At 46.2% G+C, this 4764-nt stretch overlaps 2 long non-coding RNA genes across 2 annotated transcripts; both read right to left on the reverse strand.

Annotated features, from left to right (window-relative positions):
- Positions 1 to 553: 553 nt before the first annotated feature.
- On the reverse strand, positions 554 to 2255 carry LOC116569267. The gene is made up of 2 exons (XR_004276944.1): positions 2175 to 2255; positions 554 to 586 (listed from the first exon to the last, which is right to left on the reverse strand). It is a non-coding gene; the product is annotated as an uncharacterized LOC116569267 (long non-coding RNA).
- Positions 2256 to 2497: 242 nt separating this feature from the next.
- Positions 2498 to 3417, reverse strand: LOC116569268. Its single transcript, XR_004276945.1, has 2 exons — positions 3225 to 3417; positions 2498 to 2571 (listed from the first exon to the last, which is right to left on the reverse strand). It is a non-coding gene; the product is annotated as an uncharacterized LOC116569268 (long non-coding RNA).
- Between the last annotated feature and the right edge of the window lie 1347 nt (positions 3418 to 4764).

Genomic DNA, 4764 nt, shown 5'->3' on the forward strand with positions numbered 1-4764 from the left:
TCATCTGCTTCTGCTTCTGATTCTTCAGCTGCTGTTTCTGCTGCTGTAGCTGCTGCTGCTGCTGCTCCTCCTCCTCCTCCTCCAAACCTCATCTTCTTCTGCTGCTGCTTCCTCTGGTTCTGGTTCAGCTACTGCTTCTCCTTCTTCTGTTTATCATTCTGCCCCTGTTGCTTCTACTTCTTCTTCTACTTCTGCTTTGGCTTCTTCTTCTGGTTCTCGTTCTGGCTCTGCTGCTTCTGCTTCAGCTTTTCCTCCTTCTGTTTCTCGTTCTGCTTATGGTGGTACTTCTACTTCTGCTTTTGTTTCTTCTGCTGCTTCTTCTGCTTCTGCTTCTTCTTCTGGGTCTCGTTCTTCTTCTGCTTCTTTTCTTCTTCTTCTTCTTCTTCTTCTTCTTCTTCTTCTTCTTCTTCTTCTTCTTCTTCTTCTGCTTCTTCTTCTTCTTCTTCTTCTTCTGCTTCTGTTTCATCTGCTTCTGCTTCTGATTCTTCAGCTGCTATTTCTGCTCCTGCTGCTGCTGCTCCTCCTCCTCCTTCTCCTCCATCCTCATCTTCTGCTGCTGCTGCTTCTTCTGGTTCTGGTTCAGCTACTGCTTCTCTTTCTTCTGTTTATCCTTCTGCCCCTGTTGCTTCTACTTCAGCTTATGCTTCTTATCTGCTTCTGCTTCTTCTTCTGGTTCTCGTTCTGCCTCTGCTGCTGCTTCTTCTGCTTTTTCTTCTGTTTCTCGTTCTGCTTCTGCTGGTACTTTTACTTCTGCTTTTGTTTTCTTCTTCTGCTTCTGCTTCTTCTCCTGGTTCTCGTTCTGCCTCTGCTGCCTCTGCTGCTGCTCCTTCTGCTTCTGTTTCTCGTTCTGCTTCTGCTGCTTCTTCTACTTCTGCTTTCAGTTTTTCTACTGCTTCTGCTGCTTCTTCTGGTTCTGGTTCAGCCTCTGCTGCTTCTGCTCCTGCTGCTTGTGCTTCTCCTTCTTCTGTTTCTCGTTCTGCTTCTGCTGCTTCTTCTACTCTTGCTTTTGCTTCTTATCTGCTTCTGCTTCTGCTTCTTCTTCTGGTTATCGTTCTGCTTCTGCTGCTTCTGCTTCTGCTTCTCCTTTTCTGTTTCTCGTTCTGCTTCTGCTTCTTCTCTTACTTCTGCTACTTCTACTTCTGCTTCTGTTTCATCTGCTTCTGCTTCTGATTCTTCAGCTGCTGTTTCTGATGCTGCTGCTGCTGCTCCTCCTCCTCCTCCTCTTCCTCCATCCTCATCTTCTTCTGTTGCTGCTTTTTCTGGTTGTGGTTCAGCTACTGCTTCTCCTTCTTCTGTTTATCATTCTGCCCCTGTTGCTTCTACTTCTTCTTCTACTTCTGCTTTGGCTTCTTCTTCTGGTTCTCGTTCTGGCTCTGCTGCTTCTGCTTCAGCTTTTCCTCCTTCTGTTTCTCGTTCTGCTTATGGTGGTACTTCTACTTCTGCTTTTGTTTCTTCTGCTGCTTCTTCTGCTTCTGCTTCTTCTTCTGGGTGTCTTCCTTCTTCGGCTTCTTTTCTTCTTTTTCTTCTGCTTCTGCTTCTGCTTCTTCCTTTGCTTTTGCTGCTTCTTCTGGTTCGTGTTCTTCCTCTGCTGTTTCTGCTTCTCCTGCTTGTGCTTCTCCTTCTGTTTTTCATTCTGCTTCTGCTGCTTCTTCTACTTCTGCTTGGCTTCTTATCTGCTTCTGCTCCTTCTTCTGGTTCTAGTTCTGCCTCTACTCCTTCTGCTTCTGCTCCTTCTGCTTCTGTTTCTCGTTCTGCTTCTGCTGCCGCTTCTTCTAATTCTGCTTATGCTTCTTCTCTTTTTGCTTCTTCTTCTGGTCTCGTTCTGCCTCTGCTGCTTCTGCTTCTGCTGCTTGTGCTTCTCCTTCTTCTGTTTCTCATTCTGCTTCTGCTGCTTCTTCTACTTTCACTTTTGCGTCTTATCTTCTTCTGCTTCTTCTTCTGGTTCTCCTTCTGCCTCTGCTGCTTCTGCTTCTCCTTTTCTGATTCTCGTTCTGCTTCTGCTTCTTTTCCTTCTGTCTTCTACTTCTGCTTCTTCTCCTTCTGCTTCTGTTTCATCTGCTTCTGCTTCTGATCTTCAGGAGCTGTTTCTGCTCTCCTGCTGCTGCTGCTCCTCCTCCTCCTCCTCCATCCTCATCTTCTTCTGCTGCTGCTTCTTCTGGTTCTGGATCAGCTACTGCTTCTCCTTCTTCTGTTTATCATTCTGCCCCTGTTGCTTCTACTTCTTCTTCTACTTCTGCTTTTGTTTCTTCTGCTGCTTCTTCTGCTTCTGCTTCTTCTTCTGGGTCTCGTTCTTCTTCTGCTTCTTTTCTTCTTCTTCTTCTTCTTCTTCTTCTTCTTCTTCTTCTTCTTCTTCTTCTTCTTCTTCTTCTTCTTCTTCTTCTGCTTCTTCTGCTTCTTCTGCTTCTTCTGCTTCTGCTTCTGATTCTTCAGCTGCTGTTTCTGCTGCTGCTGCTGCTGCTCCTCCTCCTCCTTCTCCTCCATCCTCATCTTCTTCTGCTGCTGCTTCCTCTGGTTCTGGTTCAGCTACTGCTTCTCCTTCTTCTGTTTATCCTTCTGCCCCTGTTGCTTCTACTTCAGCTTATGATTCTTTTCTGCTTCTGCTTCTTCTTCTGGTTCTCGTTCTGCCTCTGCTGCTGCTTCTTCTGCTTTTTCTTCTGTTTCTCGTTCTGCTTCTGCTGGTACTTTTACCTTCTCCTGCTTTTGTTTTCTTCTGCTGCTTCTGCTTCTTCTCCTGGTTCTCGTTCTGCCTCTGCTGCCTCTGCTGCTGCTCCTTCTGCTTCTGTTTCTCGTTCTGCTTCTGCTGCTTCTTCTGGTTCTGGTTCAGCCTCTGCTGCTTCTGCTCCTGCTGCTGTGCTTCTCCTTCTTCTGTTTCTCGTTCTCCTTCTGCTGCTTCTTCTACTCTTGCTTTTGCTTCTTATCTGCTTCTGCTTCTGCTTCTTCTTCTGGTTATCGTTCTGCTTCTCCTGCTTCTGCTTCTGCTTCTCCTTTTCTGTTTCTCGTTCTGCTTCTGCTTCTTCTCTTACTTCTGCTATTTCTACTTATGCTTCTTTTTCATCTGCTTCTGCTTCTGATTCGTCAGCTGCTGTTTCTGCTGCTGCTGCTGCTGCTCCTCCTCCTCCTCCTCTTCCTCCATCCTCATCTTCTTCTGTTGCTGCTTTTTCTGGTTGTGGTTCAGCTACTGCTTCTCCTTCTTGTGTTTATCATTCTGCCCCTGTTGCTTCTACTTCTTCTTCTACTTCTGCTTTGGCTTCTTCTTCTGGTTCTCGTTTTGGCTCTGCTGCTTCTGCTTCAGCTTTTCCTCCTTCTGTTTCTCGTTCTGCTTATGGTGGTACTTCTACTTCTGCTTTTGTTTCTTCTGCTGCTTCTTCTGCTTCTGCTTCTTCTTCTGGGTCTCGTTCTTCTTCTGCTTCTTTTCTTCTTCTTCTTCTTCCTCTTCTTCTTCTTCTTCTTCTTCTGCTTCTTCTGCTTCTTCTGCTTCTTCTGCTTCTGCTTCTGTTTCATCTGCTTCTGCTTCTGATTCTTCAGCTGCTGTTTCTGCTGCTGCTGCTGCTGCTCCTCCTCCTCCTCCTCCAACCTCATCTTCTGCTGCTGCTTCCTCTGGTTCTGGTTCAGCTACTGCTTCTCTTTCTTCTGTTTATCCTTCTGCCCCTGTTGCTTCTACTTCAGCTTATGCTTCTTATCTGCCTCTGCTTCTTCTTCTGGTTCTCGTTCTGCCTCTGCTGCTGCTTCTTCTGCTTTTTCTTCTGTTTCTCGTTCTGCTTCTGCTGGTACTTTCACTTCTGCTTTTGTTTTCTTCTTCTGCTTCTGCTTCTTCTCCTGGTTCTCGTTCTGCCTCTGCTGCCTCTGCTGCTGCTCCTTCTGCTTCTGTTTCTCGTTCTGCTTCTGCTGCTTCTTCTACTTCTACTTTCACGTTTTCTACTGCTTCTGCTGCTTCTTCTGGTTCTGGTTCAGCCTCTGCTGCTTCTGCTCCTGCTGCTTGTGCTTCTCCTTCTTCTGTTTCTCGTTCTGCTTCTGCTGCTTCTCCTACTCTTGCTTTTGCTTCTTATCTGCTTCTGCTTCTTCTTCTGGTTATCGTTCTGCTTCTGCTGCTTCTGCTTCTGCTTCTCCTTTTCTGTTTCTCGTTCTGCTTCTGCTTCTTCTCTTACTTCTGCTACTTCTACTTCTGCTTCTGTTTCATCTGCTTCTGCTTCTGATTCTTCAGCTGCTGTTTCTGCTGCTGCTGCTGCTGCTCCTCTTCCTCCTCCTTCTCCATCCTCATCTTCTTCTGCTGTTGCTTCTTCTGGTTCTGGTTCAGCTACTGCTTCTCCTTCTTCTGTTTATCGTTCTGCCCCTCTTGCTTCTCCTTCTGCTTTTCTTCTTTTCTGCTTCTGCTTCTTCTTCTGGTTCTCGTTCTGCCTCTGCTGCTTCTGATTCTGCTTCTCCTTCTTCTGTTTCTCGTTCTGCCTCTGCAACTGCTTCTGCTTCTTCTACTTTTGCTTCTGCTTTTTCTCCTTCTTCTGCTTCTTCTTATTCTGCTTCTGTTTCGTGAGCTTCTGCTTTTGATTTTTCAGCTGCTGTTTTTTCTCCTCCTCCTCCATCGTCATCTTCTTCTCTGCCCCTACTTCTCGTTCTGCTTCTGCTACTGCTTCTCCTTCTTGTGTTTATCGTTCTTCTGCTTCTTCTTCTTCTGCTGCTTTTGCTTCTTATCTGCTTCTGCTTCTTCTTCTGGTTCTGATTCTGCCTCTCCTGCTTCTGCTGCTTCTACTTCTGCTTTTCCTTATTCTG

The sequence above is a fragment of the Mustela erminea genome, chromosome 11 (genome assembly GCF_009829155.1).
Source record: "Mustela erminea isolate mMusErm1 chromosome 11, mMusErm1.Pri, whole genome shotgun sequence".
Taxonomy (NCBI): Eukaryota; Metazoa; Chordata; class Mammalia; order Carnivora; family Mustelidae; genus Mustela; species Mustela erminea.